Source organism: Tympanuchus pallidicinctus, unplaced genomic scaffold, assembly GCF_026119805.1.
Source record: "Tympanuchus pallidicinctus isolate F22 unplaced genomic scaffold, pur_lepc_1.0 scaffold16, whole genome shotgun sequence".
In the NCBI taxonomy this organism is placed as follows: Eukaryota; Metazoa; Chordata; class Aves; order Galliformes; family Phasianidae; genus Tympanuchus; species Tympanuchus pallidicinctus.
The window spans coordinates 23,361,917-23,374,509 of NW_026294679.1; the positions used below are offsets into that span (position 1 = coordinate 23,361,917).

General features: G+C 42.4%; 1 long non-coding RNA gene across 2 annotated transcripts; it reads right to left on the bottom strand.

Moving 5' to 3' along the window:
* Positions 1 to 3,434: 3,434 nt before the first annotated feature.
* LOC128077687 (uncharacterized) lies at positions 3,435 to 6,737 on the bottom strand. 2 transcript variants are annotated; one of them, XR_008205132.1, is made up of 7 exons: positions 6,713 to 6,737; positions 6,343 to 6,379; positions 5,830 to 5,951; positions 4,858 to 5,261; positions 4,579 to 4,666; positions 4,122 to 4,321; positions 3,435 to 3,895 (listed from the first exon to the last, which is right to left on the bottom strand). It is a non-coding gene; the product is annotated as an uncharacterized LOC128077687 (long non-coding RNA). The 2 variants fall into 2 exon arrangements; XR_008205131.1 differs by lacking the exons at positions 4,122 to 4,321; positions 4,579 to 4,666 and having other exon boundaries at positions 4,712 to 5,261.
* Positions 6,738 to 12,593: the final 5,856 nt, after the last annotated feature.

Sequence of the window (12,593 nt, forward strand, 5' to 3'; positions counted from 1 at the left end):
TCTCAAGAATAGGAAAAAATAAACTCTTTTGTAGGCTGCTTATCTGTATTTTCCCTGAACAATGCTTAAAATAAAATTTGGGGAAGTCTGAAATATAAGGAAAGCAGTAGCTACTGGGATGAAAATGGCCGTGGTCTTCTTTAGCTTTTGTCTGTTTGTTTATCTTTCAGGACAGTTCTGTTCCCTATAGTGTATTTGTGAAGTGCAGAAAGAGTTCATAGCAGATGATGACCATGAGGTACCAGAGCTAGTGAAGTGTGAGATAATCTTCTGAGTTGAGAAATACTGTCTAAGGCACCCAAGTGAGAAACCAAAGGGAAGTTATTTCTTCAGTGAAGTTTGACATCTAAGATGCACCTGTAACTGTAGCTCTTTGTTAGTCTTCAAGTCCATCCTTGTGACCATCTTCTCACACGCTGGCAATGTTTGGGGTTTTTTTGGTGGTTCTGTTGTTATTTTTCTTTGAGAAGAGACTATGTTTTTACAGGAGACAGCGACTGTGCTACAAAACATGATATTGGTTTTGAAGCCCAAATTTCTAATAGAATAAAATTTCTAATACAGCCAGTGTCACCTTTACAGTATTGTTTTCTGTACTCTCCAAATGCCTGTAAGCAATGCAACTCATTCTCTTATTTTCCTTATAAAATTGCAAGATAAAAATAAGAGGGAATTGTGAAATTTTCAGTGGTTTCATGTTGTGTGCGTTTGTTTGTTTGTTTGTGTAGGTCACTGAGATTGGGCATGATGCCTTAACGCGGTATAATGAAGTTACATGAAATCCAAGACTGTTCACTGTTCTTTAGTTATTTAATGCCCATTAATTTTCTTTTGATTCATTGATAGGAGTCTGAAAGGTTGGCATTAGGGAAGGATAGGGAATGAATTAGAATCATAGAATCATTTGGGTTGGAAGGGACCTTTAAAGCTCACCCAGTCTGACTGCTGTACAATGATCAGAGACACCTACAGCTCGATCAGGTTGCTCAGAACCCTGACCAGGCTCACCTTTAATGCATCTCAGCTTGGGCCATCAACCACCTCTCTGGACAACCTGTCCCCATGTCTCACTACTCTTTATCATAAAAACTGCAAGGAAAAAAAGAAAGGGAAAGCAGAACTGTTGTCTCTGCACAAAAACATTCAGGATTCTGTCTGAGGGTGATGAGCTTAGATAAAAAGTGTGGAGTCTCTAACACCATTTTTTTCAAGAAATGATTACTTGACTCACCATGTTTCTGTCACGTGTATTTGCCAAAGCATTTAAAAACAAACAAACAAACAACCAGACAAAACATTGATGATATAAGTTTGTCATCCTCCTTGCTAGCATTTCCAAAGCCTTTCTATTAAAATGTCGCATCATTTTCTTCATTTTTTTTTAACTCTTCAAACTTTCTTCTTGACATTTTCACGACAAGAATTGACATTGTACACTCATATTTTGATGTGCCAGTCCATGGGTATTTGGAATTATTAGGTACTAATATAAGGTCTGGCATTACAAATGGTTTTTACAATGCATAAACCTGCATTGCAGGTGTAACTGACCCACTAATTACAAATTAGTGTGTCTGTGGATGATTCTGCTGTGTGTTGAGTGCTGCACGAGGGGATGGCTCGTGACCTGTAAACAGTTTTATCTTTCCCTCTCAAGGGAAAAAAGACCAGTGAATTGTCCTCTGGGGTATGTAGTTCTTCTCCCAGTGCATGATGTTAAGATGTGGAATACTGATAACAAAAATCCTAAAACCATGGTACTTTGGAAATGAAGTGGTGGTTAAATAGGGTTCTGATAGAAGCAAGCATTTCTTAAACATTGACTGCAGTATCCAGTTTTAGATGTGGAACATCTAGTGCGTGCTTCTTTCCCCCTTTTTTAAAAGGTGGTGTTAGTATCTTAACCCTATCCTCTACTGCTGCATGCAATTGTCTTCACTGCTCTATTATCTAAGGAAAATCAACACAGGGAGCTAAAAATGCCAAATGCAGTGAAAAGAATTTTTTTTTAAAATTATTATTTTTTTTAGTACACTGTAGTGAATTACTTGTTATACAGAGCAAGTCTGTGTATTGATGGGAGCTATGTAAACATTCAGAGAGATTCCTTATCACTTTGTTAAGCATTTCCATCCACTCATGTTACAAATGAAAGAAAGAATGGAAGAAGTAAAGGTACTGCTTTGCCCTGAGCTTACCTGACATGTTTGCTGTGACATGATGCCTGTCATAGTTTGAATATGTTTTCCAGCTGCTTCATACTTTTGTCTCTTTACACCCGAGGAAAGGGGAAATTGCACTGTCAGACTTACCAGCTGTTCTTGGTGTTATCTGGACTGGTTGTAAAGCTCAGGGGGGAATATTGTTCTTGCATGAATTATGACACTCTCATACAGTTCATGGTAGTGTTGTGAGGTTGTATGAAATCAGCCAGGTGATTGTTCTGTTCTTGTCCTGGAAGACACGGTTATCTTTCAAAGAGCTCATCATTAATCAAATGTGTCTAAACTTCAGTAAATCAAACCACAGAGCCTTATTACTGGGATCACCCTTACAAATGTGTCGTCATCTCTCACCACCCGTTAACTTACATACTGTGTAATCATGCTTTCCTACGAATGATCTCAGAGCAGGTTTCCCTTTGTTATGCTTTGAAGGTGAATTTTTCATTTCATACACACATGAATATCTACCTGCACAGAGGCATGTTTGAATAGCAAAGCCCTAGGGAGAACTACATAACATTTATCCTGTACTTTGAATTGATTTGCTTCCGATGTGCCCATTAACCTATTGCTGGAGATTCCTATGAGACGTTTTAAAACTACACATGAACGTAAAGATTCCTTATGGATGTGAGGCATAGTGTAACACTCAAACGGATGGCTGAGGATGAGGAGGAAAAAAAAAAAAGTGGTAGCAAAGAGGGTTTGCCATGATTTTTCCATAGAGATGTTTTCAGGTGGTTAGAATGCGCCTGTGCATTTGTGCTGTCAAAAAAGAAATAAGCAGTATGAGCTTTTCTGGGATCAAACAAAAATATTTAACTAAATATTTGGCATCAGAACGCCAACCCAGAGCAAGAAAGCCTTAAGGCGTTCTGTAGGAGCCAGTTACAGCAGCTGCCTTGAAGAGCCTTTCGTAAATGGCTTTATGGTATTGCCCTCTATCGGAACTACCGAAGATTGCAGGCTGGTGCTTACCGCGGAGAAAAAAAGCTCGGGCAGGAGATGGATACAAATACGCTGTTTCACACTGCTTAGCAGAATCGAACGTTTCTGCATCTGGAATCCAAAAAGGGGCTCGGGTTTTGTTCTGTCTTACTGAAGGGATGTTCATTTATGTAGAGAAGAATCCGTGTAAGCAGGAGAGATCCAAAGTTATAAACTTGCCCAGGAAATGGATAATGATGACTGTAGGTTACACATGGCTTCAGAGATGTTCCAAAAGCCAGCAGAATCTTGGTCCTCTAACATGAGATTTAGACAGCAAACTGTAGACTACATATTGTTGGAAATATTTCCACACAAGGGACCGTTGCTGAAAAATGTTCTACTGAAACTGATTTCCTCCTTTCTCTTCTTTATTTTCAGTTTGTAAAAATGAATGTTTTCAGATAGCTTTCACTGGTAACCTTTCCTTCATCCAATGCACAAATTCTCACCTAACGAAGAAAACGAGCCTCCCAAAAATCAATCTTCTTCAGGCAGGTACTCGAGTCCATTTTGCTGGGATTCCAGATAAGAAACTTAAGTGCTAGGGGCATGGCTAACCTGAAGGAACACTCTAGTGAAGTTTTTGAGGGATCTCAAGCCTTCCATGAGTGGAAAAGCTGCTTCATCTCAACATTTTTGGAAGCATTGACGGGACCATTTACTGCTCTTCTAATGAGATGCTGAAAAGGATAGAAAAAAAGAAAGCTTAAAACACAGGTAGAATTGCCTCCTCTAATTCACTTCTACATGTGTTGTTTTGTTGTTTGTTTGCTTCTGTTTTGATTATAAAGTGATCTGTCAATAAAAAGAAATACTGGTTAAAGCCTTTTCATCCACTCCACCCCCAACAAGAACACGTTTCCTGAAGGCAGCAGAAGAAACTGCACCAAGAAACCGCTCTCTCACCTTAATATTAGGGCTTCTGCCTGTTAAGCAGACAGGTAGGTACCAATTGCTGCAAAAGCCTGGAAGCAATGACACACTTCCCATTGGAGAGCTGCATGGGGACACATTTCCTACAGCACCAGAGTGTTCGGATGGCTTCTACATTTTCCAGCGCTATCTTTTAATAGTTTTCCAAGGGCAATAGGAATTTCCAACTCCCCCTATAAAAAGTCATGATTTAATTGAAAGTTATGATGATAAAAGATGACATTATGGCCCACAACAGGGCAATCTGAGGGACCCACACAGTGTGGGCAATGTTTCTGGCTGTTCAAATACATATTAAAACCTACAACCACCCAAGCCAAACAAAACTAGACAGAAACTAAAACTAAAGAACAGAAAGACAAGCAAACCAACCCACCACATTAAGTGCTCCCCTCCACCCAAGATACTAATTGCAATAACCAAAACAAACCTCAGAAGCACCAAAAGCCAACACAGCAGCCACTGCCAGGACCCCAAACTCCAGCAGAGAAGGACTGCTCACCTAACTCCATTCAGACCTGTAAAAAGAGCACACAACAAAGAGATCCAAATATACAGCTCACCTTGATCCAGAGACACCACTTGGATTCCTCACCCCAGACTTGAACCTGTGGGTCCCCACAACTGGCATGTTATCCTTCACCCTGCAACAAGATCACAAAACCACAAAGAATGTAAACACCCCACTTCCCTAACACAGTGAACCCACCCTGGCTGCTCCTTAGGCATTTCCTCTCTTCCAGTCACTTGGAGATGACATCTAGAACAAGCTGTTATATCATCTTTCCAGGAAAGGAAATAAAGCCATCCTTCTTGCCCTTTCTCCAGGCTGCAGAGACATCATTTTTCCTCCAGTCTTCAGCCATTTTCCTAAAGGAAAGATCAGAACAAATGTGAGAGCTCCCGCAGCACACACACAGCCATATCCCATTACAGCTCAGGGATTTGCTGGCATTCATTTTGACTAAATGATCTTTGGCCGGTTCTGCCAGAATCCAGGGTTCCCAATGAGCGGTCTCAGCAGTGATCGCTGAAGCAAAAAAGGCATTCTGGCACCAACCTTGTAAAGCAGAGGCCCGCACATTCTGTACTCTCCTTTTTCCTGTTGAAAAACTGACAAACTTCTGTTAGCCTTGACCTCCCTTCCTTATCCACCCCTGCAAGTCTCCAGCCATTGCCACACAGTTCTTTTCTTTTCAGAATGCACCACACCTGAGCATGGAGGAAGCAACACTCCAGCATCAACAATTGCTCACAGGATCCCTTCCTCTGGTCAAACCCAAGGGATACCTCCAAGCAAGCCCCGTAAAAGGACTAACTTGGCTCCCTCAAAGTCTACTGTTTCAAAACTATTCACTGTTTTGCATCTTCCACGCAAGATCCTGAACACAGCCACACTCGATGCCACCCCAATGTTCATGGCCCTCAAGCAGCCCTTGAACAACAGGGAGAGGGAGCTCCAGCAGCACCCCTCTCCTCAATGGCTCCATCAGATTATTTTATCTTCAACACATTGCAGGAACCTCCCAGAATGAGCACAGCTGGCAGGGTGGTTCAAGTCTACCATGACAACTAATGTCCACAGATGTGAGGCTAACTTCAGCTGTGTGCAGAAGGTCTCGTCAACTTCCTCATCCTGGTCTGCAAACAAACACCCCCTCGATGATGTTCCCAGACTTACCTGCCTCTGGAGCCTCACATGCAAGCGCTCCACTACCTCTTCATTCATCTCTAGGCAGAGCTCAATACGTTCCCATTCTCTCACTGGAAGAGCAACTCCACCACCTTGCTGGTTCGTCTTACCTAAGAAGAGCAGAGCCATCCGCAACAGCATTCCAATTGTGCAAGCTGCCCCACCGGGTCTCCACTCTGGAAACAAAATCACGCTCCTGAAATTACACGTGAAGGAGGAGAAAAGAAAAAACACACGGCCTCATCTTGCTCGCTCCCACCACTGGGAACGGGAGGCTGGAGGCACCCGCAAAACCCTCCTCGGGAGCCGAGGGCACCCCGGAGTCGTGCTCGGTCTCAGGCAGTTGGGCGGCAGCCCCGTGCCGGCCCTTCTGAAAAACCACGCGGAGCCCAGCAGGGCGCCGTGCCGATCCCAAAGACACAGAGAAACACAGAGGAAGGCTGCTGCTCCTACACAAGCCCTGAAGAGAGAGGTCTCACCAAGTGACTCCCAAACACTCACCGCTTCGGGAGAAGCTCTGCCACAGTCCTTGCTCGGCCTGCAATAGAAGAAAACCTACGTTTCAGCAGCTCTTCGCGTTGCTTCTTACACCCAGGAGCACCGAGGCTGCAGGAACACGGCACCGCCTCTCACTCGCTCCTACCGAAGAGAACTTGAAGAATTGAAGCACCCGCTAAAAAACCCTGGGGCTGCGCCAGCCCCCTCCGAAAACGCGATGGGAGCGACGATACATCGACTGCAAACGTAACGGGGTCCGACAGCCCGGCTGCCCCCTGCTGCAGCCCGAGAGACCCCAACTGCTCCCGAGCGCTTGTCACCTCCGCGGTCCCCTTACTGCCACAACCGCTCACTGGTTTGGGCTGAGCCTTACCGCCAGAGGTCCCACAGCAACCTGAAACAAAACGACACGAGAGCATGAAACGAGAATCCCAAGGCTCCGTTTTAAAAGCAGCGCCCTCCGCACCGCTTCTCAACGCCAGCAGCCTCCGGCGGGGCTTAACAGGCTTTGGGGGCGGCCCCGCCCGGAGCGCAGCTGTGCGCGGCCCCGCGAGACCTGGGAGTCGTTGGATGCCTCGTTAGCGCAGCCGGCCTCGTTAGGGCCGGCCCTCAGCCTTGACAGTTAGGTGTGCGGAATCTAGATCAAAATTAGGGATTTAAATGATACTTTGAATTACAGTTATGTGCTTCTCCTTTTCACCTCATTGTGAGACTCATTAGTAAGATAAATAATTGTGCCTCATTCAAACGGGTCACTTTGCATTTGACACGAAAGGAGCAATAGCCTTAGGTTTCCCGAGGCCTCCGCTGCCTGCCGTCTGCTCCTCTTTCCCTTGCCCCATGTCCAAACAAAAGGAAAGGAAAAAAAAAAAAAAAAAAGGTTTGTTGAACCTGTAAAAAAAGCTTTATACCTCAGAGAAAACGTGACAAAATATGGCAGTGGAAATGTAGGAGTAATGATGTGACAAATGTCTAAACGGGTTAACGATACAGACGAGAAAATTGCCAGCCAGTGAAATTTGAAGCGGAGCTTTACAAACGCTTCTCTGTGGTGCTGCTCAGGACTACGTTCACGTGTCTTATAAATCACAAGCAGGACTTTTGGTGACATTTCAGTAATACCCAGTTAAGGGCAGAGATAGTCTGTGAAGACTTCAGAGACAAAATTCACTTTACGTAGCAGTTTCGATCTTAAAACGCTCATTTTTATTTCTTCTGATGGTAGAACTGTGAAAGTTTTGATTATATGCTGTTATGGGTACGTTCTCACAGCCATCAGCAGTGCCACATGTGAAAAGAAGGGAGACCTGAATGTGCAGAGTGAGGCAAGAGATCCTGCTGAGGGTGCATGATGTACGGTAACATCCTCCAGCACAAGAAGCAGGTTCAGTGCCAGATCATCACGTAGATGAGCAAACCCCTTACATTTATGCAAATGTTGCAAGGGAATTACTGTGGGAGACAAAGAGCATCGCAGCGCAGAGCTGGCAACTATTCTTGTGAGCTGTCACCTCTTTACCAATAGTTGCATATTTTAATCAATGCAACACGCCTCACCTCGCGTATCTAAACATCCCAACTGAACTTGGCATTACAATTAGTCGCATGCAAAGGGTGAGCTGAAAAGAGACCCTCTGAATCCTCGGTCAGAACGAGAAGGTACTCAGAGGAAACATGGGTGTTAAACACTCCTCAGTGCTGTCACCCAAAACTAAAATGAAACCACTTCTACATCTAACCTCTTCCATGAAACAGTCTGTAATCAAGCATTATAAACACTAGATGGTTTCACCGTGGATTACACACGATGCAAATAAAACGTTTTGATAGCACAGATAGTCCAGTGTTCCAAATAATAATAAAACAAGTGATTTCTGACCACACTTCTGCCTTGGCAAGATTAAGAAAAATGATGACAGCGATCTTCCCGTGCAAATGCAGCTTCGGGAACAGCTTGTGAAAACATTTGCCTCCCAAAGCTATTTAGTTCATGTATTTGTAAACTCCAATGACTGGTTACTAGCACGTACAACTGCTCGGCTTGTGGATGAGTTATTTACATGCATCCCTTCCTTTCAGAACATACTGCCTGTGAACGGGCACGTCTGCTTGAAGAAAAGAGGTCTTGGGCTATAGAATCTGACCAAGAATCCCACAGAAGTTGTGGGAGGTTCCTCTCAGACCGCTTTGTGCCTACAAACCACCGGGTGACTTAACGCTGTCAGAAGCTGTGGTACATAAAACAGAATGGGCTCCTCAGGTCTTTGTTACCTGCTTTCATGCTGAGCGATTTGTTGTTGCTCAGTTGCTTAACGGTTAATTTTGCCTAGAATAATTGATTACATAGCGGTTGAACAGACACACGTTTGAAACTGTGAAGTGATACAGTCATTCTTAGAAGATGGGAGCTGGGTCAGGCTGCCTTGGGGAATTTCACTGGCAGCAATTTTCAATGAACTTTAAGCATTCCTTAAACTTGACCCGAGCGTTACTTAACCAGAGACAGCTCCCATTAGGAGCACCGTGTATCATCCCGGAACATGGCTGACTAGAACAGGTGAATCTGACCTCTGCTGCTCTAAACTACCTACTGTAACTTGGATATTTGCAAAAAGGTGATATTCCTCACAATACTGCACCTGGGAAAACTTCTGCAACAGTGACATGAAGTATATTGTTGTATTGGACAACTGTGATACGGAATGAAAAAAATGCATCTCTCCATTTGAAGCAGAGCATTCAAGGATCCACTTTCATTGTGTACTTAATTGCACAGCCTGTTTAAGTAGCTAAACCTCAGTTTTTCCTGGGACACATTCAATAACCCACTTTATTCTTGCAACGACAGACTTGGTAAAATGGAGCCATACTTGGATTAAAGGCAAAAGATGCATAGACAGGAAGAGTGCGGCTATACCTAGGTTTGTATATTTGTGAGAACAAATACGAAATAGAGGTGATTTTAAGATGACAGTCTGCTCATTAACTGCCAAAAGCCAACTGAAAGTGCCGAGCTAATCTGGCCATTGAGGTGGCTGACTCAAGTCTGTCAAGGAGAAAGCCAAGCACTGCTTTGCTTCTTGTTTGTGCTGATTGCTTTCCTCCATGGGATCTGGATGTGACAGATAAGCTGAAGATTACCTTTACAGGTGCTGTCTCACACTCTTAGCAAGAGGTGGAGAGAGATCCAGTTTTGTCTTTACCCGGGACACATCATTTTTCTGGTGTCAGTATGAGGCGTTAATATTTCAGGTTTTGAGGGTTGTGGGTTTATTTGCATGTGGCTTAGTGCTGGTATTTGCTCCAGAACTTATCTCTGCAAGAGCGTAGTGCATTAAATCATCTTTTGTACTTATGTTAAACTGTTTACAGGCAGTTCCATGACTGCTGGGGCAGGGAGACCTGCAAACCCATGCCCCAGGATAGAGGAAAAAGGGGGAAGAGGAGGGAGATATGCCTAAAAATGAGACAGTGACAACAAGATGAGGAGGAAAGTTAATTTACTAAATACAATATCACGATGCATGACAACATAATATAGTGCAATAGAATTTGAATTGAGATCAATACATACAGTGAGAGAGATTGTGTCCAAAAACCAAAGGCCTTTCTGAAATGCTGAAGACAAGACAGCTAGAAAGTACATATGCTGCAGAGACGAACAGAAAGGGAAGAGAGGACATCTTGTAATATGCAAACAGTGTTGTCTTTCCCTCTGAATGGAAAATGGAAACAGAACAGTCATCTGGGGTACGTAGTCCTCCTTCTCTTCAGGGACTGCTATACCCAGAAATAACCATGATCCACAGAACTGGAGCATTAAAACTTTAAGTCCCAGTGCACTACATGTCATGACACGGAATACCAATAACAGAAAACAAAAACCATGACAACTCTGGACGTTCATCATTAACAATTACATTATAAGAAATCTAAACCTTCATGCTTAAATGCACAAGTGCTAGATATGCCATCACAAGGACTTCAGAAATACACTTAAGGTGAGATTACTGAAACAAGATGAAATTCTTTTAACATGTTATTTTTTATTCCACAAGCTCAGGACTTTCTTTTGCCTGGTCATTCAGCATGATCAATTCCCAAACAAATTTTAGCTATTTAACTCTGTATCTGGATTCAACCACTCAGGTATTTACTAAGAGGTAGGGAAAAATAACCAGATTGACACTGACACAGCATAGCATTGCATTAAATTCTGTAGATCTAATACCACAGATAGAAATAACCTGTTTTGTATAATTTATACTACTGCCCTATAGAGAACAGCCACAATGGAGTAAAATATAAAGGCTAATTAAAAGCTTCTGCTAAAAAACAAAAAACAAACAACAAAAAAAAAAAACCAAGCCTTTTAGTCTTGAACACTACGTATGCAATAGAACGTATCCACTATCTCAAATGAAATTTTAAATTATAGCACTTTCAAGCTCAAATTCTGCTTTAGGATCAGTGTCCTCAGAACAGTTAGTTAGAAAACAGGATGAATTAGAAGTACAGCTTTGGAAGCTGTGACAGACTTTTGTCTCTGGGCTTTCATTTAACTCTGGCATTAAACTTTGGGGAACTCAATCCACTGTCCCTCGGGCAAGAGCTTCTGCACAGAAGATTGGGAGCAGGGAAATTATTTCTCCAAATTTCAGTAACATTAACCTCTGAAAAAACATCCCTTGGAGGTCCTTTCCCCTCCCCCCAAACAGTATCTGCTACTAAAATTTAATAGGTTATTAAAACAGAACTGGAAGCGTTTTGATCATTTTGATACTCTTCTCTGTGCTTCCATTAGTGCAGCCATTGGCATTCTCATCAAGATTTTAGTAACTGAGTTCCTGCTGCAGATCAGTGCTGCATGCCAGTACACCACAAGCAGCATATATTTTTATAACTTCAAAGCCATGTGAGCATACCTTAACTATAATGTACAAGTTACCTCACGTAGAAATGATGAGTTGTTGTAGGGCAAGCACTTTGCAATGAGGTATGATAGAAGTAACCTACCTTTACCTTTCCCTCTGTACTGCGGAGAAGGAATACATCTACAAAAGGAAAGCTATGCATTTTTTGGCACAGAAGGTCAGTAATGCCTTTCAATGCTTTCTTTTTTTTGAGATAGTATTTTCACGATGCAATGATAGTGAAGTTAATAACTGTTATATTACATCTGGATTTTGCTTGGTTTTTCTACCTTCTTTATTACACTGACACTTCCACGCATTTTCTCCAAGCCCTGTAGAAGAGTCACACTGAAATCTTAAGGACACCAACAAGAAAATCAAGGAGAAAAATAAACACCAGAAAGCAGACTTCTGCTGTACAAGTTACTCCAGTGACTCACATTAACAAGACAACTTAGCATCCAATGAAAACGGTAATACTGAGGCTTATATAAAACTTCTCTGTATTCACAAATAATGTTCAACGCTACTGACCTTGTGTTTTCATTCAAGTACATTTAACCATGATGTTAATTAGTTCAGCTTATTTCCTGTAAAAAGCCACTTTGTTTGAAGTCAGGGGCTAAGATTTACCCTCCTCGTTACCTTTGATGGAGGACTTCTCCGTAGAACCAATGGTAAGCAGAGAGTCCTTCCCCCTTGGGGGCTCTTCACTTATCAGTTGTAATTTACATTATCAATTCTACCAAGGTTATCATTGTCTTCAAAGATGCAGAAAGCCTATATCCAAGTAATTGCATATGAACACCACCACAAGCATAAGAAACTGTGCTCTTTCCTGTAAATATGGGCTCAAACGATCGTGCTGAGACATCCTGTAAGAATCTGAAGAGTCCAGAGAGAAGTTTTGTCCCCCTTGTAGGGCAGACAGCTCACCATGCAAAAGGAGCATGCAGGGGTCATTAACAAAATTTCTCAGAATTGCACGTTTCTACAAACTTGCTTAGCACACAGTAAGGCTTCAATAAGGCTTCACAAATAAAAGATACGAAGCGGAACAAACTAAGTGAGCAAAATCTTACTGACTTCACTCTGTTGGTTGAAATTCCTATCCTAGAAGTGCTACTTTCTCATGTACAGAGATATTTCATCAGAAGTTTCTCAGACCTTGATCACTTCTAACTTCTGCTCAACTGTGTGAAGAAGAGTTCAGGACAATTTAGGAGACAATAGAAGGTGGTTTTGTTAATGATTTGTAGTTTATTGTTAATTAACTTCCATAAATGCATAACATGCCCTCTGCACAAATCACTTACATTAACAAACAAGAACTATTTTTTA